This window comes from Podarcis liolepis, assembly GCF_965112155.1.
Source record: "Podarcis liolepis genome assembly, chromosome: 6".
Lineage (NCBI taxonomy): Eukaryota > Metazoa > Chordata > Lepidosauria > Squamata > Lacertidae > Podarcis > Podarcis liolepis.
This window is the reverse complement of record NC_139559.1, coordinates 92,136,421-92,163,792: the sequence shown is the minus strand read 5'-3', so window position 1 is coordinate 92,163,792 and position 27,372 is coordinate 92,136,421. Positions and strand designations below refer to the sequence as shown.

Here is a 27,372-nt window from a genome sequence, read left to right as displayed (position 1 = left end):
GTGGTACCTCGGGTTACATATACTTCAGGTTACAGATGCTTCAGGTTACAGACTCTGCTAACCCAGAAATAGTACCTCGGGTTAAGAACTTTGCTTCAGGATGAGAACAAAAATCGTGCTCCGGCGGCATGGCAGCAGCACCTATTAGCTAAAGTGGTGCTTCAGGTTAAGAACAGTTTCAGGTTAAGAACGGACCTCCAGAATGAATTACCGTATTTTTTGCACCATAAAACTCACTCCCCCCCCCCCCTAGAAAGTAAGGGGAAATGTCTGTGCGTGTTATGGAGGAAATGCCTACGGGTGGCATGCCTACGGATTTTCCTCCTCTAAAAACTACGTGCGTGTTATGGTCGGGTGCGTGTTATAGAGCGAAAAATACGGTAAGTTCTTAACCCAAGGTACCACTGTACTAGTTGGATGGCTAGAGTGGTGCATGCTCTAGTTATCTCCCGCTTGGACTACTGCAATGCGCTCTACGTGGGGCTACCTTTGAAGGTGACTCAGAAACTACAACTAATCCAGAATGCGGCAGCTAGACTGGTGACTGGGGGCAGCCGCCGAGACCACATAACACCGGTCTTGAAAGACCTACATTGGCTCCCAGTACGTTTCCGAGCACAATTCAAAGTGTTGGTGCTGACCTTTAAAGCCCTAAACGGCCTCGGCCCAGTATACCTGAAGGAGCGTCTCCACCCCCATCGTTCTGCCCGGACGCTGAGGTCCAGCGCTGAGGGCCTTCTGGCGGTTCTCTCATTGCGAGAAGCAAAGCTACAGGGAACCAGACAGAGGGCCTTCTCGGTAGTGGCGCCCGCCCTGTGGAACGCCCTCCCACCAGATGTCAAAGCGATAAATAACTACCTGACATTTAGAAGACATCTTAAGGCAGCCCTGTTCAGGGAAGTTTTTAATCTGTGATATTTTACTGTATTTTTGGTTTCTATGGAAGCCGCCCAGAGTGGTTGGGGAAACCCAGCCAGATGGGTGGGGTACAAATAATAAATTGTTATGATGATGATGATGATGATGATGATGATGATGATGATGATGGCTGAACTTGCATTATTAAGTTGGGTAGAGTTACAAACAACCAAATGGCAGAGATACTGCTATAATCTTAGGCCTCGCTCAAGCGTGGCGCAGTTTCGGACACTGTGTGCCCATTAGGTCAACACAGCAGCTGCACCTGTAATTTTTCTCTTTCCTTCAGTTACCTCCCCCCCCCCCCCAGGTCTATGGTGTGGGCTTTGTGCTTCTTTTATGAGTGCTTTTGTGTGTTAATACATAACTGTCTCTTCGCTCCTTTGCCTTTTTCCTGTTCTGATCAAATTGGCATATCTTTTGTTTTTTTAATTGAACAATGATTTCTACTATGGCCAAGGAGAATATTGTACTAAACATTGTTTGTGTTATAGTCAAGTGCATTTTGCATTGGAGGGGGTTACACTAGATGACCCTGCAGAGTTGGTCCCTTCCAACTCTACAGTTCTATGATTCTATTATTCCAAGCAGGACCAGAGTCCAGCAGCATTCACCCCACTTGTAAATCTCAGCGATTGGTTTACAGTGCAGCTGAAACAAAGCCAGGGCTTTCTTCCCCCCAGCTGGAACTCACCTGAACTCAGTTCCAGCACCTCTCAGGTGGACATCATTGCCATTATAAGAGAACAAGGGTGTTAAGTTGTGGGCGAACATATCAGACGACACAGCGATTCTTCAAACAGCTCTTGTTTATTCAAAAGCCAGAACAGAACTGAACTGAGGAGCTCAGTCAGCCTGCTTATATTGAGCTCCAGAACAAGGTAACTGTTGCAACTTTCTAAAACTATCCAATCACTGAACGTCACTTTCGATCCTTCATTTGCATAACTATCTACAGTATCCCCCTGCTTGGCCCAGGGTGAGAACTTCAGTACATAACAAAGAGAGTCATTCATGATGAATTCTGGCACCACTTTTTCTAGAAATACAGTGGTACCTCGGGTTAAGTACTTAATTTGTCCGTCCGTCCATTCTTAACCTGAAACTGTTCTTAACCTGAAGCATCACTTTAGCTAATGGGGCCTCCTGCTGCCGCCATGCCGCCAGAGCACGATTTCTGTTCTCATCCTGAAGCAAAGTTCTTAACCCGAAATACTATTTCTGGGTTAGCGGAGTCTGTAACGTGAAGCTTCTGTAACCTGAAGCGTATGTAACCCGAGGTACCACTGTATACCACTGACGACAACCATCATGATGTAATGATCTCAGGCAGGCAAGCAAGCTCTGATAAGAATTACAATACGATACGATACTCTTTATGGTCATTGTCCCATACAGAACAACGAAATTGAAAAAATCTACATAGGACATTCAAAAACCAACAAGCCTGCTATCCCAGCTATCCCAGCCTGGTTAGCCCCCTAAAAACTCTGATACCCCATAATTAAATACAATATACTCCCATAGAGACTACCTTACACTGCATTTAAAACCAAAATCACATTTGAATAGAAACTGCTTCTCAGGCAGCTAGTCCTAGTCTTTATAACCCTGTACCTTCTTCCAGAAGGCAGAAGATGAAAGAGATCATTTCCGGGGTGCGCACTATCCTGCGCTATCTCTGCAGCTTTCTTATGGCACCTGGAAGCATAGATTTGATCCAAGGTGGGAAGAGTGCACCCAATTATTCTCTCCGCAGTCTTTACAACCCTGGACAGCATTGTTTTTCCCCTGACCGTGCAGCTCCCAAACCACACACACAGACCATAAGTTAATACACTCTCCACAGTACAATGGTAAAATGCCATCAACAGGTCCTTTGAGAGATTGTTTTTCCTGAGGATTCTCAGAAAATACAATCTCTGCTGTGCTCTCTTCATCAAGTCCTTGCTGTTTTCTCCCCAGGTTAGGTCATCTCTCAACTTCATTCCCAGAAATCGAAACACTGAGACCTGTTCCACACACTTCCCCTCAATAATGAGTGGCTGAATATTCAATTTACATTTCCTGAAGTCCACAGTAATCTCTTTTGTTTTCTTTAAGTTAAGGAGTAAGTTGTTTTTCCTGCATCACTCCCCCAACTGCTCAACTTCCTTCCCATAGGCCGCCTTCCCCTCTCCAGCCGTGATTAAACCAACCACCGTTGTATCATCTGCATACTTAATGATCTTATTACTGGGGTATTAATGACTCTCTGGCAGTTTTATGGTATGTTTATTTACAATTAACATCCAGAGCGCAGCGCCGAGCCTGCCGCTCTTAGCTACAAGTTGGTCACTCTGAGCCTCCACCCCTTTCACAGCATGAAGGGCGCCAAAGTCCAGTCCTTCCTCTCTTGGACTTCCATAGCATTTTAAACCTTTCAGTTCTTCTGGTTTAGCGAGACAGTGGGTGAACTCTCCCCCCCCTCTCAAACTAAGACCAATGATCCTGAGTAGGCAAACAGGTAACAGGTAGTTTACTCAAGAGTGCTCCAGGCTGCTCTTTAAAATGAAGCACATATGGTGTTCGTATGCACTCAATGCCTCTTGTACACAGATGTCAGTGTGGTGCTCTCTAGATGTCATCAGACTCCAACCCTAAGCCCCAGCCAGCTTGGCCAATGGTCAGGGATGATGGGAGTTGGAGTCCAAGAATTTCTGGAGAGAGGATTGCCACCTGTCCCGTATTTCTTTCTTTCTTTTTTTTTTAAAAAATGATATTTATTGAGAATTTAAAATTACAGAGAGGAACAAAAAGGAAAAAAAAGAACAGGAAAAGGAAAAAAAATAGTCAAGAAAAAAGCAATTAAACAATACAAGTCAATAAAAAAGAAAAACAAAACACACAATACATCAAAACAAAAAACAAAGGCAGACAAAAAATTTAAAAACAAATCCAATATTCCCAAATCTTTATCTTTCATTAACTTGTTTCATCGACCTCCTCACACCTCCCTATTTTGTATTCTAGTTATTAATTATCTCAGCAAATCCTTTCCATCTTTCAATATATTCTGTCATTAAATTACCTTAATTTATTTTAACCTTATCTTACCATAAAAAGCCTTAAATCTTAAAACTTATTTATACATAATTCCTTATAGCATTTCTACTAAAGCTAAATAGTTTCATTCCAACATCTTTTCTAACACTCATTAATTTTACAATAATTCTCTAAATGAATTTTAAAAACTTTCTTCCAATCTTCATCCATCGTCTCTTCTTCCTGGTCTCAGGTTTTGTCAGTCCTTTCTATCCCTTCCATCCGGTCCATCAACCTGGTGACCTTCTATCCGAGGCTCTTAAGTCTTTTCCATGTCCCTTCTGCAGGTCTTCTTCATGTTTGTACCTGTACTTTACTTTGTCTTCTGCTGATCTTGTTCTTAATTTCCTTCCTTTCTCACTGAGGGGTAGATCTCGGGGAGACTCCAACTTGGCAATATCATCCCTTCTCAACAGATCAGCCCATTCTCCATAGTCAGCACTGAAATCCAAAAAATATTTGAAGACATGTTTCAAAGTCCCTCCAAGGTTAAGGGCCCCCACAACTCCAAACTCCCCCTGGCCCAAAACCAGATCCCAAAAGTCAAAACATCCCTGCATAGGGGGATCCATCCAGCTTCCCATCTCCAAACCAAACAGTACTCCATCTCTCCCAATCTGGCTTTCTCCAGGTTCAGTCATCAGAAACAGCAACTTATGTTCCTGCGAGGCTGCGGCTCTCTCCATTTCTATTACTTGAGGTTCAGCAACAACCTCCTCCTTTGTCTTCTGCACAACTTGCCCTGTCAAAGCAAATTCCTGAGTTGGTTCCTGAGTGGTTTCTATGTTGGTATTCACTGTTTGTCCAAAATTGCTGACTGCAACAGTCATCAAATCCATCTATTCATGTAGCTGTTCCGGTAAAGCGCTTGTCTTGCAAAGAGCAAGCACTAAGGCTTCTTGTGGGCACATTCTTGTTCAAGGTCAATGTCTGTTTCCCACGATCTTTAATCTCTGCAGCTGTAAAATTCCCCAGATCGACTCCAGCAACAGTTTCACAAGCTCCCTCTAGAGGAAACAATTTCTGTTTGTATCCGTCTTTTTGAAAGCAGATCCGGCAACAAAATTACTTTCGTTTTTCAGATATTTTGTTCCTTTTAAGTGCAAAAGGAAACATTGGAATCAATATGTTTCTGTTTTTTAACTATCTGTCAAAAAACATTTTATTCACAGTCAATGAACTTCCCCAAAGCATCAGTCTCTGACACCCCGTTCCCAGGTTCAAGACGGTGGAAATTTATCTTTCTTTACTCTCTCTCCTGCAGGTTTAAACAATCTAAGATTTCCCCCCTCTTCTCCTGCTTCCAAGGGGGGTTTGGTATTTTTAGCTGATGGAAATTTAGTCCTTTACAAATGACTTTCCAGACTATAGCTTGCAATGTCTTTGCTTCAGTCTATTTACAAAAGCGGAAGACAGACTTCCTGTTTAGACCTTCCCGCTTCGGTGCCAAATTAAGATGTTTCATAGTCCAATTTTCCGTTCTACTCATGGGTAGTTGTTTAAAGTCCAATTGTCCACAGGAAAAAGTCAGCGCTCTCCGGCAACAGCAATGCGGCTTCGCTCCGTGAAAAGAACAGTCAATTTGAAGCACCGCGCCGCTCACCCCACGTCGCTCCAGATCCCCAAAACCGGGTTTCCCCGCGAATGGGGGGGGTGCAAAATGTGCCAGCCGAATCCCATGTCCACAGGCTTCTCCCGCCTGTGGTTTTTGGTGGGTCTCCGCCTTGCCATGGTGGTCCAGACCCTAATTTCCACGAAGCGGATTCCTCCCAGTCAGAGGAAATCCGCCATTGCCGGAGGCGCTAACCCGGAAGTCCGTATTTCCCATATTTCGATGCAAAATGCTACGTCCTGTATTATAACAGTTTTGTCCTGTATTTCAGTGCTCTCTCTCTCTCTCTCTCTCTCTGTGTGTGTGTGTGTCTCTGTGTCTGCCATCTTGGGGATCCTCTCCAAATGCATGTGTTTGAAAAGGTGTGTGAAAGGTCATGCCTTTAAGCTCTGGGTAGCCAAGCACAGACAGATTTACAAATCCATGTATGTGTGCGCGCGCACGTGTGAGACAAATTCCAGAGGGGCCATCCTGTTAGGCTCCAATAGTTGTCATGGATTGCTTTGAAGTCACTTCAGCACCAGATGAAAAATAATAATAATAATTTCATCCTCCCCGCACTGCACTGTACTGTCCTGGGACACGGGTGGCCCTGGGGTCTAAACCACTGAGCCTAGGACTTGCCGATCAGAAGGTCGGCAGTTCGAATCCCCATGATGGGGTGAGCTCCCCTTGCTCTGTCCCAGCTCCTGCCAACCTAGCAGTTCGGAAGCACACCAGTGCAAGTAGATAAATAGGTACCTCTCCGGCGGGAATGTAAATGGCATTTCCGTGTGCTCTGGTTTCCGTCATGGTGTCCCGTTGTGCCAGAATTGGTTTAGTCACGCTGGCCACATGACCCAGAAAGCTGTCTGCGGACAAATGCCAGCTCCCTTGGCTTGAAAGCAAGATGAGCGCCACAACCCCAGAGTCGCCTTTGACTGCACTTAACCGTCCAGGGGTCCTTTACCTTTACCCTTTTTACCGCACTGTCCTGCAGCGGCATAGCTAGCCGTTCAGGTGCCTGGTGGGGGGGGGCGTGTTCTGCAGCCGGGGGTGGGGCGATCCACATCCGTGGGGGTGGAGCGATGCACCCATGGGGCGGGGCGAGCCTCTCTGATGCTTGTAGGGTGGCTGAGGGAGAGGCAGTAGGCAGACGCAAGTCCCACGCTGCTGTTTTAGGCAGCGCGGAACCTGCAGGCGCCTAAGCCACCACGTCACTCCTAAAAAAAATTGTGAGTCCATTTTTTTAAAAAAAACTCATTTTGTCACCCCCTACAGTGATGACACCCCAGGTGGACGGCACCCCCCCCACACCCCCTTCCTCCGCCACTGCTGTCCTGTCCTGCATTTTGCCAGAACAATGGTGGCAACCCTGTCTGGAGAGACACTGGTCTCCTTTCCATCCCTATTCTAGGAAAAACATGGACTTGGCATACACAGACTTCTCTCCCACCCCCCCAAAGATATTTATTAAAGTTTTTAAAATATAACAATGAAAATGAAAAATAAAAAAACAAAATACAACATAAAAACAATTAAAAAACAAATAATTTTCCATAACATATCTTCCTTACGCTTATTTCCCCAGACCTCCTCATACCTCCCTTCTTTGTATTTCACTTCAATTTGTTAGCTCAGCAAATCCTTACCATTAAGCTTTTACCCATTTGTAAACTCCCCCCCCCCCGTATCTCCTAAAGCATTACAGCTGGAAACCCCTTAGTTTCTTTCCAACATTCTTCAAACATTCATCAATTTTACAATATTTCTGTAAATAGTCTTTAAATTTCTTCCAATCTTCTTTCACCAGCTCTTCTCCCTGGTCTCGGATTCTGCCAGTCATTTCTGCCAATTCCATGTAGTCAATCACCTTCATCTGCCATTCTTCCAGAGTGGGTAGATCTTGTGTCTTCCAAGGCATACACAGACTTCTCAGCCACCCGGACAAATGCAGTTTCTTCCCAAGCTAGTAGGGAGGCCTGGCTTTCTGCATGTGGGCAAGAGTGAATAAATCCACGGGGGAGATTCTGTATGAACAGTTGTGAGGCTTATTTATTCTTCTCTCTGTTTGTTTTGAGTGACAGGACACAGATAACTGTTGTTAAGATCTGCAGAGGCTTCTGACCTGTCTCACAGCATGGGGGGTTAGAGCGGTTGTTTTGTGCCCAGTTGCAAGAGCAGACTGTGCTTTTTATCAGGACCATTGAAAAACACAGAAGGTGCACAGCTACTGTTGGGGACCAATATTCTATCTTCCCCCCTAGTCAGCCTAGCATGGGCTAGTAGTCTTGAAGTTGGACAAGGAAGACCCAGGTTCAAACTCCAATTTGGACATGAGTCTGCTAAGGTTGTCTTGGGCACCGCACCACTGAGTTATTGCAAGGATGTTTTTGTTGTTTAGTCGTTTAGTCGTGTCCGACTCTTGGTGACCCCATGGACCAAAGCACACCAGGCACTCCTGTTTTCCACTGCCTCCCACAATTTGGTCAAACTCATGCTGGTAGCTTCGAGACCACTGTCCAACCATCTCGTCCTCTGTCGTCCCCTTCTCCTTGTGCCCTCCATCTTCCCCAACATCAGGGTCTTTTCCAGGGAGTCTTCTCTTCTCGTGAGGTGGCCAAAGTACTGGAGCCTCAGCTTCAGGATCTGTCCTTCCAGTGAGCACTCAGGGCTGATTTCCTTCAGAATGGAGAGGTTTGATCTTCTTGCAGTCCATGGGACTCTCAAGAGTCTCCTCCAGCACCATAATTCAAAAGCATCCATTCTTCGGCGATCAGCCTTCTTTATGGTCCAGCTCTCACTTCCATACATCACTACTGGGGAAACCATAGCTTTAACTATATGGACCTTTGTTGGCAAGGTGAGGTCTCTGCTTTTTAGGAAGCTGTCTAGGTTTGTCATTGCTATTGCAAGGATAAAATGGAATAACTGCCTCAAGATCCTTGGATGAAAGAGTCAAACATGTTTGGTAATGTAACTGGAAAGGAGTTGGAAGTATTTTATTTTTTAAAGTGTTTCCTTATTTCAAAGGGCTGCCTTCTTCCTCCTCCCCTGATATCACATCTCTCTCACAGAACATCTTGATGCCATCTCTCTCATTTCCAAATGTTTCTCCTCTAGCTCTGTAGAAGCAAAGCTGGTAGCAGTGAATGGAATTAGAACAAAGTGTATGTTGTGCGAGGGCTGATTTCGGGGAGAAAAGGAGGGGTATGGTACAAGAAAATTGTGAATGGAAAGGAATGGTTATTTGCTGTCCTTTGTCTCCTAATTCAAAATGTGGCAGCTAGACTGGTGACTGGGAGCGGCCACCCAGACCCTATAACACTGGTCCTGAAAAACCTACATTGGCTCCCAGTACATTTCTGAGCACAATTCAAAGTATTGGTGCTGACCTTTAAAGCCCTAAACGGCCTCGGTCCTGTATAGCTGAAGGAGCGTCTCCACCCCCATCGTTCTGCCCAGACACTGAGATCCAGCGCTGAGGGCCTTCTGGCAGTTCCCTCACTAAGAGAAGTGAGGTTACAGGGAACCTTGTTGGTAGTGGCACCCGCCCTGTGGAACGCCCTCCCATCCGATGTCAAGGAAATAAACAACTATCTGACTTTTAGAAGACATCTGAAGGCAGCCCTGTTTAGGGAAGTTTTTAATGTTTAATGCTGTATCATGTTTTTAATATTCTGTTGGGAGCCACCTAGCGTGGCTGGGGAAACTCAGCCATATAGGTGGGGTATAAATAACAAATTATTATTATCTGAGGTCCAGCTCTGAGGGCCTTCTGGTGGTTCCCTAACTGCGAGAAGTGAGGTTACAGGGAACCAGGTAGAGGGCCTTCTTGGTAGTGACACCCTCCCTGTGGAATGCCCTCCTATCAGATGTCAAGGAGATACGTAACTATACAACCTTCGGAAGACATCTGAAGGCAGCCCTGTATAGGGAGGTTTTAAAAAATGTTTAATGTTTTATTATGTTTTTGTATATGCTGGAAGCCTCCCAGAGTGGCTGGGACAACCCAGTCAGATGGGTGGAGTACAATTATTATTATTATTATTATTATTATTATTATTATTATTCCATCTAAATCTAAAATCTAAATTGAGATCCCTTTGGAGATGGGGATAACTATTGATGAAATGGTTGCAATCTGCCCTGAGTCTGTGGAATACTTTAAAACATGACTAAATAAAATTAAGGACCAATCGTATGTGTTGAGTGGATCTGGCATCCCTAAAAGGGCACTGATCCTGAGAGGACAAGAGTTTGCACACCTGATTGGCTGATGCACATCAGAGTGGACAGATTTCAACTTTGCTGGCTCCGTTTGCCATCCAACCCCCCAAGAACCCCAAGTTCCATCAACCAGAGCCAGATGAAACTTCAGTTCACGAGGGAGAATTGTCAGCCTCCAAAGTTGTGTGTGTGTGTGTGTGTGTGTGTGTGTGTGTGTGTACAGTTATCACTCTTTTTTGTTTGTGGAGAGCACTTGAAACACAATAAAAAGCAAAGTAAGAATCTAATGTCAGCAGAGACAGAAATAAAAAGACTGGTATTTTCTTTGTGGGTATATTCCGCAATATGTCATTTACATAATAATAGTGCACTTGTGGTGTGCACTATTGTGTGCCCACCTAGCAGTTCGAAAGCACCCTTAAGTGCAAGTAGATAAATAGGTACCGCTTTACAGTGGGAAGGTAAACGGCGTTTCTGTGTGCTGCGCTGGTGCAGGCTCGCCGGAGCAGCTTTGTCATGCTGGCCACGTGACCCGGAAGTGTCCTCGGACGGCGCCGGCTCCCGGCCTCTAGAGTGAGATGAGCGCACAACCCTAGAGTCGGACACGACTGGCCCATACGGGCAGGGGTACCTTTACCTTTAGTGCACTTGTGGTAGATTTATACTGGATCATTCACACGTCATTCTGCTTTATTTGTTGTTTACAATGCTTCCCCAGTGGACACAAACAAAAAGAACACCCCTCCCCCCTGGAATATTTATGGATCAATAAGGTGGAAGAGTTTAGCAGGAAAGTATGAGACGTGCCCCTATTGAAACAAAGAAGCATGTCTGCCTCTTTGGGCAGGCACAAATGGTATTCAAAGCACACTTGTGTATAACCCTCTTGATAACATCATGAATGCAAATCAGATGAACACTGAATAATAATCCGGAGGGCTCTAAAATTGCCAACCATTGGCCAGGCTGAACCCCTGCTTGATCAGCAATTTGGCTGAGCTGGCACCTAAAAACAAGAAGAAGAAGAAGAAGAAGAAGAAGAGGAGGAGGAGGAGGAGGAGGAGGAGGAGGAGGAGGAGGAGGAGGAGGAGGAGTAGTTTGGATTTGATATCCCACCTTTTACTCCCCTTAAGGAGATTCAAAGCAGCTAACAGAGTGAGGTTGAGAGACTTCAGAGAAGTGTGACTGGCCCAAGGTCACCCAGCAGCTGCATGTGGAGGAGCGGGGAAGCGAACCCGGTTCACCAGATTACGAGTCTACTGCTCTTAATCACCACACCACCTCCTCCTACCAGATGTCAAAGAGAAAAATAACTACCAAACTTTTAGAAGACATCTAAAGGCAGCCCTGTGTAGGGAAGCTTTTAATGTTTAATAGGTTACTGTATTTTTGTGTTTTGTTGGAAGCCACCCAGAGTGGCTGGGGAAACCAAGCCAGATGGGCGGGGTATAAATTATTATTATTATTATTATTATTATTATTATTATTATTATTATTATTTATAGAAAACAGGAAGTAGGCGCCTCTATTCCATAATATCCAGAGCCACTCCAGAGCCTTGAACATACCCAATTCCTCCGCTGCTCATTTCTTGCACCAGAGCCAACGGTCAACTGTCTAGGAAAGGCTTCTCCTCTAGATGGCTCAGTATTCACCATCCATATCAACTTGGGGCATTTTGGTATCTTGATTTACATTGGTTTGTTACCATTTCCTTTTCTTAATATTTATTGCTTATTTTGCTTGCTCTATGGTATGATGCAACGCCCTGCTAGTGCACTTTTGGGTTGCTAATAATGTCAAAATCAAAAATAAATTAAAAAGAAAAGAAAACGGTAGAAGGTATGGAGAGGAGAATAATGAGATGCTATTGCATTTCAGTTAATATTGCACTTACCTGACCAATCTCCTCCACAAAGAGATCGAACTTTATTTCCTTCACTATCCAACTTCAGATTGTGGGTTAAGGAATAAAAACTCTTCCATTGTTAACAAGCAGCCAAGATTAACCAGAATATAGAAAACTAGGTGTGCTTCCAGAGCAGTTGAGAAAAGCAAGATAAATATACCGCCCCCCCCAAAAAACAGCAACCCTTAGTAGCATTAAAAATGTATTAATACATTGAAAAACCTGGGGAAATACAGTACAGACTTCTTTTCCTGGCACTGAAACAAAAGCAACGTTGATGCCAGGCAAATCTCTCTGGGGTGGGAATTCCATAAACAGGGTGCCATTAATCAAAATGTTTTTGCTCTGGTTGGAAAGAAATCTCCAACCCAGAAGCCCAGTGCTAAGCAGTCATAGGGTTAGGGTTAGGGTTAGGGTTAGGGTTAGGGTTAGGATTTTAACTTATCGAGACCCTGGGGAGGGAGCTGAAGGACAGCATCAGACATTTTTGAACAAGGCATCTGCAAAAAGAAGGGCAGTAATTTACAGCAGGAGTTGCCAGACAATGGGGGCTGTCTTGGTAAATAGGAGAAGTTGGGACATATCATGCCTTCAACCCTTCCACCTTCTGAAGAACACAACTGCTTTGTGTTGCATTGAGTTCAAACTGGAATAGATCACGCCAGAGATCAGAATCCTGGTCGTGAGAATCAGATGGCCATGGGGAGGTAATATGATGTTCCTGCTTGCTTTATCACTCCAACTGCCTGCCTGAATCTTATTGTTAAGGAAGAAAGCTGCAAGATAATGCAATGGTCCCTTGTGGCTTCTGGGTTCATCTCAAGCTGCTGTTGCCACTGCTAATGACCCATAAAACTCTGTAAGTATCCCGGGGCTATCAGGTTGCTTCATTTTGATCAAATACTTAGTATATTTAGGAGCTTCCAAAATAAAATAAAAAAGATCCAGAGGAAATGAACATTGCTCTCAGAAAATGTCCATATAAATTAGTGGAAGCAACAAGTGTGTGCTCTCTCTGACAAACTGAGCCATAGATGTGTTACGGCTGGACAGAACAAGAGCAACAAAGGGTTAGATTTAGTTGAAAGAGCGTTTGATTAGCCACACTGTTGTGCATTTTAGCAATATCAGATTTTGCACAGCAGCTTATACCTGTTCATGCCCATTATGGAGAGCTCTCCCAGAGACAGCACTTTTTCTGCCTCCAACGTCCTTTTTGCAACTTGCAGCCAAATAACAGAGGCTCAACATGACCTCTCTTCTTTATTCTTGAGAAGTCTGGTGTGATATTGGATCGGTCCACGCTCCCCCTTGCTCCCTGTCAAATTCACCCACATTCTTAACAACTCAGCTGACCTAAATTGCCAGACACATGGCTGTTTACTACTCTAATTATGCAAAATAGCATGGCACTCCCGGCAAACCCTCAATTTCTCTCTGCACCTCCCCATCTCCTCTGTATGCTTTAGGTCTAGACATTTGTCTTACCATTTTTTATTCCTCTTGATTCCCTTGTTCTGCTTTGTTATTCCCCTGTCTGCCCCCTCTGGTATGTGTGCGAGTTCTCTCTCTCTCTCTCTCTCTCTCTGCTTGTCAGAAATTTCTTTTCCACCGTGTGGGCAGGAGACAGATTTTTTACTGTCTCTATTTTCATTTCCTCCCCTTTCCTTTCCTTTTTGCCCCTTCCCACCTCTCCTCCTTTCCCTTTTCCGCTCCTTCCCAAGTCCTCTTCTCATTATTTATTTCCCTTCACCTCTTCTCTTCCCCTCCGTTTCTCCTCCTTCCTTCAGTCTTATTTTATCTTTTTATTACAAATAATGTCTCTGGGATAATATCACAGCCTAGTTCCAGGAGCTATGCATGTTATTCAAGGTAAGAGCTTATTTTAGATCCTCTGTTTGCAATAATGGCTGTCTGGGGTAGATTGCTAGCTTACTTAAAAGTAGGTGATGCCTCTTTAATTTTCCCCCCTTGTTTGGCGTTCTGTGTTTTATACCTTGCAGAAGAAGGAATCCTAGAGTAGTAGCTAATCTCAGTGTAATGCTGCTGCTACCTGTTGGAAAGGAATGGCTGGCTGGCTTCCAGTTCCCCCAATTTCCCTTTGAGTGAACTGTGGCTACATTTTGCCTTTGATCTAAAGAATAGGTTTTAATCGTTGCAGAATTCCATCCCCAATCCTTTTGGCTTTCGTGCTATCATTTCTTTATGGCAATGCTAGGAACTTTGGAATTATGTATAGGTGCTTTCTTACTAATATTGGTTTGGCGGTACAGCAACCTGGTCAGAATGGGTTCTTTGCAATCCTTCGGAGTATTGTCTTCTGTTTTATACTGGCCATGTGTTTCTTGGGGCTTTACTTGACCCTGGCTTCTTTTACAGGTGGATTTTTCTTGTACTTTCACCCCCCACCCAAAGTTTGTAAGTGGAACTTTTAAAAGGAAGATGCTTTTGCTCTGGCTGGAGAAAGTTTTTATTAAGGTAGCCTTCCTACATTTGGAGGTTACTCATTTATTTAAGGTGGATCCTTTTAAGGTGAACTGCAGCTAAGAAATCCACCAGAGTCACAGGTGGATGGATGGACGGTTAACCCTTTTCAGAACTTGCAGGATGTAAGGGAAATGGTTCCTTAGTTGATTGAATTCTTATGCCTTAGTTTTTCTTCCCCCCTCCTACCCCACAATTAAGTTAGCATCATATTGGTTTGCATATTTCATCACACAGCAATTTAGTTGTTTAATTGCTGCCTCGTTAATGTTGGAGTTGTCATCATCTGCTTCCATTCACAATTTTTTTGGACCTCCATTCATTGGGGCTCCTGGAGAGGGCTTCTTAGCCAACTCATGTCACATTCCAGCCATGTGCTTTGTAAAAGTGTTCCCATCACACCATACATGAATCATTTCTCCTTTCGCTGGGTGAATCAGTTTTCTGAAAGCTTTTTTTTCCTGATCTCATCCTCTTCTCAGTACCATTAGGGATAGATTTGAGAGCACCGTTCTTTGGGACAAATGTATAAAAAGCTTTGACTACTGCAATATTCTGTAGTCACAGTAGCACAGTCATGAAATGTTTTTCATTAGAAAAAATTGACTCACTCTGGTGTTCCTCAGTAGCAGAAAATTCAAGAAGTTTATGCTGGTCCCCTGGCTAGTCATGCTGGTCTCACCAGTAACCTCGGAAGACTTGCAAAGTCCCTACAATTGGCCCACTATCCAATTAATATTGGATATTGGGCCAATATAATTTAAATAAACTGGGACTGGCAAATTGGCTACCCATAATATATGGGGCTGTTTTTATCTGGCCCCTAGCAACTCCATCAAAATTTAATCAAGGAATGGTTGCAACCCCCCCAAAAGAAACAACAACACACACACAACAACAGCAGTAGCAGGCAAACTTTTTAAAGGAACACAGATCTTGTATGTTTTAGTCTTGAATCTCTTCACTGATTTTTTTAATCTAATGCTATGCCTGAACACATGTTCTTCATAATTGTGAATTCCAAATGGGCAGATGGCAGAATCTTTATTTTGGAGCCAGACCACTTCTGAGGAGTCAGGTTGCACAGCAAAATGGCAACTGATAGACCACAATCTATAATGCTCTCCTCCCAAAAGAGATGACCAACCTTGTTCTAAAACCTTTTGACCTGTCTTTAACCCTTTGCAAAATCAAAGCATCAAGCGCTTTTGAGCAGGAGTGGGGAACCTTTGGGCCCCAACAAAATCGGGAAAATTCTTTGGAGAATGATGCACCCGGGCAGCTCCTTAAGGCCTTGCTGATAGGTAAAGGTAAAGGGACCCCTGACCATTAGCTCCAGTCGTGACCGACTCTGGGGTTGCACGCTCATCTCGCTTTATTGGCTGAGGGAGCCAGCGTACAGCTTCCGGGTCATGTGGCCAGCCTGACTAAGCCGCTTCTGGTGAACCAGAGCAGCGCACGGAAATGCCGTTTACCTTCCCGCCGGAGCGGTACCTATTTATCTACTTGCACTGGTGAGCTTTCGAACTGCCAGGTTGGCAGGAGCAGGGACCAAGCAACGGGAGCTCACCCCATCGCGGGGATTCAAACCATCAACCTTCTGATCGGCAAGCCCTAGGCTCTGTGGTTTAACTACTGCCATACAAAAGGTCCTGCTGATTTTCAGCAGGGCTGCTCAAGAGTAATAGTTGTGGCAAATTCTAGTTGGAATTGGCAAATTCCCCATCCTTCCTATTCCATTAAGAACAGCTAGTCCTGTAGAGGACCTCTTTGATGACCAGAGACATTTGGGGGCCTGAGGTGGACAGCCCATCAGTGTCTAATGGCCATGGCTGATCAGAGGGAGCCCATAACTGAATGACAGGGAATCTCCTTTGCATGTGAAGGTCATAGGTCCAATCCTTGGCATTTTTGTTTCTTAAAAAACCTTTGGGTGCAAGGTTTGGGACTCTACCTGAGAGCTACTCTGCCACACAGTGCAGATAATAATGGGCTAGAGATAACAAATGCCAAACCTTTTGGCATACAGATGTTGTTGGCTCCAGTTGCCCTTGGCACCGACCAACATGGCCAATGGTTAGGATGATGGAAGTTGTATGTAGTGCAGCAACACCTGGAGAGCGACAGGTTCCCCACTCATGGGATAGATCAGGGGTCAGCAAACTTTTTTAGCAGGGGGCCGGTCCACTGTCCCTCAGACCTTGTGGGGGGCCGGACTATATTTTGAAAAAAATATATGAACAAATTCCTATGCCTCACGAATAACCCAGAGATGCATTTGAAATAAAAGCACACATTCTACTCATGTAAAAACATGCTGATTCCCGGACTGTCCGCGGGCCGGATTTAGAAGGCGTTTGGGCCGGATCTGGCCCCTGGGCCTTAGTTTGCCTAACCATGGGATAGATAGTCAAATTCAGTAGCATCTTATGTACCGAAAGGTTTTCTACAGGACTGTTGCCAATAGCCGTTGCATTTTCAGCTACCATGGCTGCTATTGCCCCCCCCCCCAATCCTCAACTATTTGATTCCTAAACTAGATTCAGGTTAGACTTATGTTGAGCGTGCTTATCTGTGCAGTGCTTCACACACTCTTGAGGCACTCACTCATTAGGGAAGCTGGGGGTTTTTTAACCACTTCCTCTAATCAGATTGCCTTTCCTGCTGTACTAGCTTCTTAAAACTTGCCATATCTATTCTGTCTTTTTGGGGGGCATTGCAGTTTGAAGATTATCATTTACCTTTCTACAGTATATTACTGGTGGACAATATCTACCTTTTCAAGATTGCTTTTGTTTTGATGCATTTCAACAAAATTGTGCTGCTCCTTAAAAAACAAGTTTCCTCAATAAAGTTATTCATAGAATAAACAAGGTGCAATAAAAACAACAGCAATTTTTAATTAAATTTGTAAAAAAAACCTTTTACATTTTTAATTCTTTTTTTATTGAAGTCAAACAAATCAATACAATAAAAATAACAGAAGTACAAATACAAATAAAGAAGCAGTAGCGCAGTATATCCGGAAGAGACTTAAATCAGGTAAGTCGAATACTTAAGATCATTAGGAAAGCCAAATTTCACATTGTAGCACAAAGAGGGAAGGTGCATTTTTTTTGAACTGATTTGCTATAGAGTTTCCCTCTGCAATCTGATTAAACTGAGCCAGGTAAGATTTGCATATAGCGAGGAGGAAGTCAATTAACTTTAGCAAAGAGAGCAGAACAGCAATGGCAGATTTTGGGCTGCAATCCTAAACACACTTATTAGTAAGTAAATCTCACCAAACACAGCCCACTCTGTCAGATGCATGTTTCCATGCGCAGGCACACATACCCTGAGTTCTGAGAGAAGTTGTCATTTTTAAATACAAAGCAAGGCCAAAAGTTCAGCCTATGCAAGAGAGAATGTCTCTCAGGAATACACAGAGCACTACTGAATACAGTGAATGTTCCTTTGCTCACACCTACTAGTCTACCCTGAGCTGCCCAGCATTTTAACTTCAGCATGTTATTTTAAAAAAGTTTTTCTATTGAGAGTCTATATATATTCATATATATAGATAGATAGGGATGCGGGTGGCGCTGTGGGTTAAACCACAGAGCCTAGGACTTGCCGACCAGGAGGTCGGCAGTTTGAATCCCCGCGAGGGGTGAGCTCCCGTTGCTCGGTCCCAGCTCCTGCCAACCTAGCAGTTTGAAAGCACGTCAAAGTGCTAGTAGATAAATAGGGACCACTCCGGCGGGAAGGTAAACGGCATTTCCGTGTGCTGCTCTGGTTCGCCAGAAGCGGCTTAGTCATGCTGGCCACATGACCCGGAAGCTGTACGCCGGCTCCCTTGGCCAATAAAGCGAGATGAGCGCCGCAACTCCAGAGTCGGTCACGACTGGACCTAATGGTCAGGGGTCCTTTTACCTTTACCTTATAGATAGATAGATATAGATTAGATAGATATAGATATATAGATATAGATATATAGTAAATCTACTTTAGTGCCAACTTCTTAGACCTGGCAAAAGTGGGTTGTGGATCATAACACAAAAAGGCTTGGTGTTCGCTGCAGCCAGCTCACTGGCGACGTCTGAAGAATATGCTGCTGTGGAAACCCTTAGGCTGACTTCTCCTTCTCCTGTAATCTGTTCTGTCTCCATCAATTTAGAGATTCTGATCCTCATGGCAGAATCTGGCTGCGTTACCGTGTGTCAATACAGCAGCCTTCTATATCCAAAGTGATATTGTTTTCCTAGACTTTTTTATTTTAAAGTTAGCTTTTTATTTTACGTCCCTTTTCATTTCCTATTTGCTTCTGCAAGACTAACTCAGAGAAGAGTCCTTAGTTAGGATGTCTTGAATTATTCTGGTGTGAATAATTGGTCCCAAGATTTGGGATCTTGATACGTTTATTCTGAGTCTGTAACTTTTCTGGCTCCTGTATCTTCCATTACAAAGCAGTGTTTGATGGGAAATACTGGCCACCCCTTTTCTTCCTTCTCTCTGCTGCAGCACATTGCCCCTCCTTCTCTTGACTTATTAGAATATGGAGATCCATGTAAAATGTAGCTTTCCCCTGGGGGCACCAAGGGTTTAGCTTATCTTGCTCACACAACCTCTCCGCTTATGCCCCCATTACAATATGCATTATGTAGGCTAATTTGGCTTGGGGTACTGAGGCACATTTAGGGAGTTCCAGAATGCTGTACTAAAGTAACCAAAATTCTCAGACTATGCTATAAAATGCAGCAGCTGAAATAATTATGTAAATTGGTTATATTGGTTAATTCCATGATATGCAGCCCCAAAACTGTGTATGTTTACTTGGAAATGATTTTCACAAGAATCCTTGAGGCTCCGTCGCAAGTGTCTTTGACTGGGGTTCTAACTTTTGTCAATTTCTTTGGCTTTTTTTGGCGGCAGCGACGGTGTGTGTGTGGAGTTTATATTTCTTTATTTTAAAAACCAATGAATTAGGGAAGAAGAGTTCATTCTTTGCTAAGGGTGAGTTGGTATGTGGGACAGAAAGGCAGAATTTCAGCACCATGGAGAGCAGCCAAGGCTTGTGTATCCAAGTCGCTTATTTTATTTTATTTTTTAAAGCGCTGTAGGCACATTCACACCAGACAGTGTAGGGTGCACTGCCTGTGTCTGAAATTCGAATGCCCACTGTATACTTGCTAGAAATTTCAAACAGCATGCTCATGCACTTTCTACCCCACATTAACAATGCTCACATGCAGACAAGGCCTGTGGGGAGTCTAAAAGATATTCTCGTGTTGTATGTCCAAATGTTTCCAGCTTCTCTTATTTTCTGAGGAAGGCTTTCCCCAAATGCAAATCATGTTTGCTCACTCATTTGTTATCAGTGGTCCAGACAATGTTATCTCCCCAAACAGTACCAAAGTTCTCATATTGCTTATTTTTTAAAAAAAGCTTTCTATTTTCATTTATTTATCTAAACCATTTATATACTCACAGCAGTGTAGCTTCTATGGAGCATTCAACAAGCTTACAAAAGAGAGACAGAGATAAACCAGTTAAGATTAACCATAAAATCAGAAAAGCTTACTGCTGAAATTTCAAAAGTCTTCACAAAATTCAACAGAGATGGGGGTCTCTCCATTAACCATTTGGAGAGTGTTCCGCAGAACTGGACCCACAATACTGGGGTGGTTTGGGGCAAAGGGTCATGCACTCCCCCCCCAGAGCCCCCGTCATAATTGTTGCACTGTGAGTTGAACTGTGGAGTGGAGTGCTGTGCTACACCTCTGACTTAATAGTTGTTGCAATTTGCGACATGAGTTCTGGGGTGGAACTCTACCTCTTGCCATTGCGTACCCCTCTGCCATTTGTGCCCGCCAAGAAAATAAGTTGTTCCTGCAACACCTCTGCACTTCTAGGGATGTTCTCTCACTGCTCCCTCTTAAAGATATTGCACACATTTTCTTGGTAATAACATTTTGCAGAAGTTTTTGTGTGTGTTTGCGTGTGAGAGAGGGGGTGAGAGAGATAGAATTATACATTACAGCACATTCAAAGCACATTTCCCCCTCAAAGAATTATGGGTACCATAGTTCATTCAGGGTGGCTGGGAATTTTGGCTCTGTGAGGGGTGGACTGCATTGCCCACGATTCTTTGAGGCTGGAGGAATGTGCTTTGAATGTGCTTTAAACATACTTCATTCCTAGTCTCCAAGGGATGCTACCAGATTCTATGGTCCAGATTTCTCTGTCATGGTCAACTTGTGTCAGAGCGCAGGTGGGAGCTCACACAAAGCCCAATAGTACAAAGAAAACTGACAATTAATGAATGTTAGAATGATGTCAGAATGAAGCTAAGTGGTTTAAGCAGCAATGTTATAAAGGTGTATGTAAAAATGGATTGTTAACAGGTGAGAATCCAAAGTTATAATATATTATGTTAAAGGACTAAGATAAAAACAAAGAGGGAAAGAAATTGCTGAATTAACTAACTGAATTGGAATACAAAAAAGGGAGGCGTGAGGAGGTCAGGGAAACAAGGAAATGAATGTAAGGTATGGAAAGACTGATGTATTTTTTAAAGTGTTTTTTATCTTTTTTGTATTTTGTATTTTACTTTTATTTTTGTCTTTTTTCCTTCTTTTTTTTAATTCATGTAATTCTTTTCTTTGAAACCTTAATAAATATCATTAAAAAAAAAAAGAAAACTGACAAGTTAGGAAGAAGGCAATCCCTTCACCCTGACACCTGTACTGTAATGTTGTTTTCCTCAAATGGAGGGATCAAAGGAAGCTGCCATATACTGAAACAAAATGTTGGTCCGTCTAGAAAAGCATTGCCAATGTTGACTTGCAGAAGCTCAGCGGGGTTTCAGACGGGGGGCTCCCACAGTTCTACCTGGAGAGGCTGGGGTTTGAACGTGGGACTGTTTGCATGATAAGCAGGTTTTCTATCACGGAGCTAAGGCCTTTCTTCGTAAGTGCAATTCATCATATGGTCCCTTTACCCACAGCCCTGGCATTGGTTTACTGACTTGCTGAGGACCAGGCCCATCTTAGATGGAGTGTTCTACATTTTGCAGTGTAACTGAGCTGTTTATTTTCAAGGGAAGTAATAGTGCCACTGTATTCTGCTCTGGTCAGACCTCACCTGGAGTACTGTGTCCAGTTCTGGGCACCACAGTTCAAGAAGGACACTGACAAACTGGAACGTGTCCAGAGGAGGGCAACCAAAATGGTCAAAGGCCTGGAAACGATGCCTTATGAGGAACGGCTAAGGGAGCTGGGCATGTTTAGCCTGGAGAAGAGGAGGTTAAGGGGTGATATGATAGCCATGTTCAAATATATAAAAGGACGTCACATAGAGGAGGGAGAAAGGTTGTTTTCTGCTGCTCCAGAGAAGCGGACACGGAGCAATGGATCCAAACTACAAGAAAGAAGATTCCACCTAAACATTAGGAAGAACTTCCTGACAGTAAGAGCTGTTTGACAGTGGAATTTGCTGCCAAGGAGTGTGGTGGAGTCTCCTACTTTGGAGGTCTTTAAGCAGAGGCTTGACAACCATATGTCAGGAGTGCTCTGATGGTGTTTCCTGCTTGGCAGGGGGTTGGACTCGATGGCCCTTGTGGTCTCTTCCAACTCTATGATTCTATGATTCTATAAGCATTCCAAAACTGCACATGTGTTACGGTGTTAGTCATTATTATTACTATTATTTATTTTAAAATAAGTACCTCAAAACAGTCCAGTTGCATCTGTTAAGGGAGACCAATTGCCAACAGAATGCTCATTTTGCGGGGTGTAAGAGAAACTGAAAAGATTTTAAAAGCAGAACTGGGCACTTTAAATAAGGACTCCAAAATTAGATGTCCATGTGCGAAATAGAAGCTGGAGCAAGTTGGGTACTGGGAGGCATGGATATGGCATTCCGCTATTGGAAAGGACCACTTTTCTAGTAACTAGTCAGTTGTTCTAGCATGTGCTAAAGGGCCGCATGCTGTTCAATGGTATGTGAAATAGCAGCTTGTAATCTAGGAATTGGGCCAGCTTGAATAATTACACTATTCCTTCAGCAAATACCCCTGTATTTTGCAGTGGCATTGTCTGGCAAGAGAGAGGAAGTTTCTACCTCCTGCTGAAAATATCTGTGTGATGGTTGCTGAAGAGTTTCTGTGGCTTATGTTTGCCAGGGCGGCTCTTTCCTGGCATCCATTTCGGATCCCAGGTACAGCTTCCAGCCTAGTGCTCCCTCCCATGGCTAGTGTTTTTTTCCTAGCCCAAAGAGCAGTTGCTCAGTCTGCAGAGTTAAACCTTCCTCAAACAATTTTACTAAGTGGTTTCATGAGAGGTGAATGTTTTGCCTTGCCTTCTAAGGATGTTCCATTCAGGCAGGTCTGCACTTTGTAAACTTGGGCTGCATCCAGGGGCGGAGGAAGGGGGTGCGGTGGGGGCAGTCCGCCCCGGGTGTCACCACTGAGGGGGTTACAAAATGCCAGGAGGCACTCACTGCGGGGCCTGCAGCGCGCCTGAGACACTCTCTTGGGTGTGACACAGTGGCTTGGGCACTCACAGGCTCCACACTTCCCCAAACAGTCCTCCTGACAGCTGAGTGTGAGGAGGCAGGCAGACTTCTTGGAGGCCCCATGGAGTGTCCTGCCCCAGCTCGCCCCACCCCACAGGGAGCTGCCCCTGCCCCTGGGCACGGGGCACGGGCGCTGCTCCAGGCATCTGATTGGCTTGCTCCACCACTGACCGCATCCAGACAGCGTTTTATTCAGTTTTCCTGGTGTTTCCTCACCAGATAATCCTCATTTCATGTTGTCTTTCACGTGATGTAAAATGCACTTCTGGAAATATAGTGGAAGTTCAGCAGTCATTTTTGTGTTCATTGCTTCCAGGAAAAAAACAAAATCCCCTTGACCTAAGGGGTAGAAGAAGCAGTGCATTTCAGAGGGAGCTTTGTCCCGCATATTAGACTTCTGAAAGAAAAGCATTGATGTATGCATGCACATATATGAACGAATGAATGAAACAGCTAAAAGAAGTAGCAAAACCCCTAATGACAAGGCATAAAATATACCTGTTGGAAAACAATACTTAAAAATTCGCCACAAAAATCAGTCTCAAGGCAGGGGGGAAAAACTCCCCACTCAACAACTGGGTGAACACAAGCTGATGCCCAAATACGATGACAACCGGAACAATTTCCAGTTCCAAACTCCTGGGAGAATAAAGCCTTCTTCACTTGGTGCTAAATAGATGACAATGTCAGGGCCAGGTGAGCTTCCCAGGGGAGAATGATCTACAAATTGGGGGTGTGGGGCATCCAATGGAAAGACCCCTTCTCTTGTCACCACCCTTCTTCTGCAGTTACACTGCAAAAAGCGGACACGGAGCAATGGATCCAAACTACAAGAAAGAAGATTCCACCTAAACATTAGGAAGAACTTCCTGACAGTAAGAGCTGTCCGACAGTGGAATTTGCTGCCAAGGAGTGTGGTGGAGTCTCCTTCTTTGGAGGTCTTTAAGCAGAGGCTTGACAACCATATGTCAGGAGTGCTCTGATGGTGTTTCCTGCTTGGCAGGGGGTTGGACTTGATGGCCCTTGTGGTCTCTTCCAACTCTATGATTCTATGATTCTTGGAAGAAGCACCCACAGAAGGGCCTCCAATGATGAGGGTCAGGCCAGCTGAAAGGTGGTCTGGAAGGTATCATAGCTCAGAGTCAAATAAAACTCTGTATTGGTCAAAACCAGCACTCTGGATTGGCAGTGAGAGAAATGAAACATAAGTCTGGGATACATGGATGGAGCATTCTGACAGAGGGCTGGGAGTAAAGGAGGTCCAGACAGCCCTTAACAGAATAATGACACCCCCTTGCCAATGTCTGGATTGATTTGCTCTCCTGTTTTCAGTCTTGCTCACCTTGCAAAGCTTTGTGGTGGGAAAAAATTGGAGCCCAGGACCTGAACTGAATACTGCCCAGTGGGAGGGCATCAATATCTTATTCAATATAAATATAACTCTTATATTGATATTGACTTGCAACGTCTCTCAACACCCCCCCCCCCGCTTGAAGGTTGAGTCAATGCAGCCCACCCACTTAAATCCCATACAGTGACTCAGAAACTTTTCATACAGGGGTGTGAATCACTCACTCACTCAAAAAGACACTGATGACTTTTTAGTGACAGCTGAAATGTTTTTTTTTTTAAAGCCACACAATTTTTTTTAAAGCTACCCTTCCCTTTCTCTCAGAGACCTATCTCTGTTTTGTACTTAAAGCAAACAGAAGACTTGGGGAAGGGGGCCAGCATCTCCCAAGACGTACTTCCCAACAGGAGCATAACATGAGAGCAGTGCTGTAATGAATGCTGTTTTGTTCTCATAACGTCAAGAGCTTCTTCTCTTGGGCTGGAGTGTCGTAAGGGTAAATTTGATGTTAGCTGGTTACATTATGGCAAACCTTTTACTCTGCAGGGAAGAAAAGAAATTGGGAAGTAGAGTTGCTTTATGCTAAGTGACATAACAGAATGGCTGCTAAGAATCACCTTGGAGTAAGGGTAGTTGTTAGATTCAACTCTGGACAGGATGTCTCCTTTTAATAACATATGCAACAGGAAAAGGGAGAAACAGGCATAAGATAGGTCTTGTTTTATCAAGCCAAAGGTGATTTGATCTAACAGGGCCGGCCCTACTATTTGGCAGACTGAGGCAGAAAATGCTGAGGAGCAAGGAGCCTTGGTGAGGTGCTGAAGGACAGAGCTCTCTGTGTGGTAGAGCCTGTTTAGCATCCCTCTAAAATAGCCCGCTGCCCTCAACTGCAGTGGACAATGTTGTCCTGTTGCCATGGTCTTCTGCCAATCCAATTGGCTTTTGTATGTGGAATTGGTGCTGTTGGGTGGCACCATCAGGCGGCAAAATGTTGTGGGCCAGGTTGGTCTGGAAAGCTTTTGAGCAGCATACAAAGGGAAAAGCCCTCCTTCTCCACACCCCCAGCATCCAGGTATCCAATCCTCTGAATATGGAGAATCCATTGAGCTGTTAGCTCCGCCCTTCAGGGAATTGTCCCCTCCCCCTTTTTTAAAAGGCCATATAAATGAGTGGCCTCCAACCTGCCTTTTGGCAGTGAATTCCATAGGTGAATTTATTCTTTACAAGTTTACAGATATACATCTGGCAGTACATAAGTTTAGACATTTGAAGAGAGGAAGAGAATATAGGCAGCAAATAAACTGGGAGCAAGTCCTCTCATTGTAGTGTTTCTTGCATTGGCAGGAGAAGCCACCCCCATCAAAATTCCCTCCTGTGCATTAAAAGCCTAGGAGGACTCTTGTCCAGGCGCAGGTTAATTCTGTGTCCAGGGCGGCTGTCTACCAGCTTCATCTGGTACACAGGCTGAGACCCTACCTGCCTGCAGACTGTCTTGCCAGAGTGGTGCATGCTCTAGTTATCTCCCGCTTGGAATACTGCAATGCACTCTACGTGGGGCTACCTTTGAAGGTGACCCAGAAACTGCAATTAATCCAGAATGTGGCAGCTAGACTGGTGACTGGGAGTGGCCACTGGGACCACATAACACCGGTCCTGAGAGATCTGCATTGGCTCCCAGTATGTTTCCAAGCACAATTCAAAGTGTTGGTGCTGGCCTTTCAAGCCCTAAACGGCCTCGGTCCTGTATACCTGAAGGAGCGTCTTCACCCCATCGTTCAGCCCGGACACTGAGATCCAGCACCGAGGGCCTTCTGGCAGTTCCCTCATTGTGAGAAGTGAGGTTACAGGGAACCAGACAGAGGGCCTTCTCGGTAGTGGCACCCTCCCTGTGGAGTGCCCTCCCTTCAGATGTGAAGGAAATAAGCAGCTATCTTCTTTTTAAAAGACATCTGAAGGCAGCCCTGTTTAGGGAAGTTTTTAATATTTAATGCTGTATTGTTTTTAACACTTGATTGGAAGCCGCCCAGAGTGGCTGGGGAAACTCAGCCAGATGGGCGGGGTATAAATAATAAATTATTATTATGGTGACGCCTACAAATCTAGAAGATTTCAGTGAGACTTGCAGGAAGACAGAGAGATCTCGCTGAGCAGCACACTTTGACACTTTAACACCACACTGTTTTAACTGTCTAATGTGATTTCTTTGCGCCGGTGAACTCTTGCCTTCCCAGCCCTGCAAAGGCACAATTTTTATTTTGCCAATTTTTATTTCTTTAAAAGACCTTGCACCTGGAAGGATGCTCATTGTACCCGAGAGATTTCAGTTTGCATACTAAATTTGGTTCCATTCAAAAAGATGCTTTCTTGGCATGAGGAGAAGATCTCTGAGCATCGCCAAAGTGTGTGGGAAGAACATTTTCAGATTCAGGGTTTCTCTGACTTGGCACAAGCTGTAGCCACAAGCCACGTAGGGACTGGCACTGATCACCACAAGTTCAAACAACAGGCTGAGAAGCTGGACTTATCTTATGAACCGAGAGCTAGCACAATATAGTGGCTTAGGCTGCAGTCCGAACCCCACTTGCCTGGCAGTAAGCCCCATTGAATTCAGTGGGACTTACTTTTATTAAAAAGACACATACTGCTTTTCTTTGTAAAGCTTAAACAGCAACACACAAATCCTTCACTCCTCAATAACTATGATGCAATGCAGAATATAGCCATGTTATAGAACATAACTAAAGAAAGTACAAAATCCAGGTTACCCGGTAAAAGAAAAGAAAAATAGCTCAGTATCAGAAGCCAAACCAGGCAAAATATTTTATGCCATAGGAAGCCCACTGTTGCATGGCTTGTTCATGTGTGTAATAAAATTGCACCATTCTGCCGTACGTTTATCCATGTTATATATCTTCTTGCCATTTTTAGCTTATTTGTAAGTTTTCATTTAAAGCAGTCTGCTGCACCTTTTGGTACCATATCATAAAAGTTGCCCCTTCCAATCCCTTCCAAAATATCCAGTTAATGACTTAAAGTGAACATTCAAGTTTTCACCTTGAAATACATTCGTCTTTTGTGGACCTTGGCCAATAATTTCAATGGGACTTACTTTGGAGTAGACATGGTTAGGATAGTGTGGTAAGAGTGTGAACTGGGAAAGTGACTGATTTCAAATCTCAACCTTGAAGCTTAGCCTTAAGCAAGCCACCCTTTCTCTACAATATGGAGGTGATGGCAGTAGCTTATTGT

The 27,372-nt window shown here is 44.2% G+C and overlaps 1 protein-coding gene across 1 annotated transcript in view; it reads left to right on the top strand.

The window, feature by feature from the left end:
• Nucleotides 1-13,270: 13,270 nt before the first annotated feature.
• CACNA1E (calcium voltage-gated channel subunit alpha1 E) overlaps nt 13,271-27,372 on the top strand; it is a 479,552-nt gene continuing 465,450 nt past the window's right edge. The window contains exon 1 of the mRNA XM_083509855.1: nt 13,271-13,604. The gene's annotated coding sequence lies outside the window, so the exon portion shown is untranslated. The remainder of the gene's footprint in view (nt 13,605-27,372) is intronic.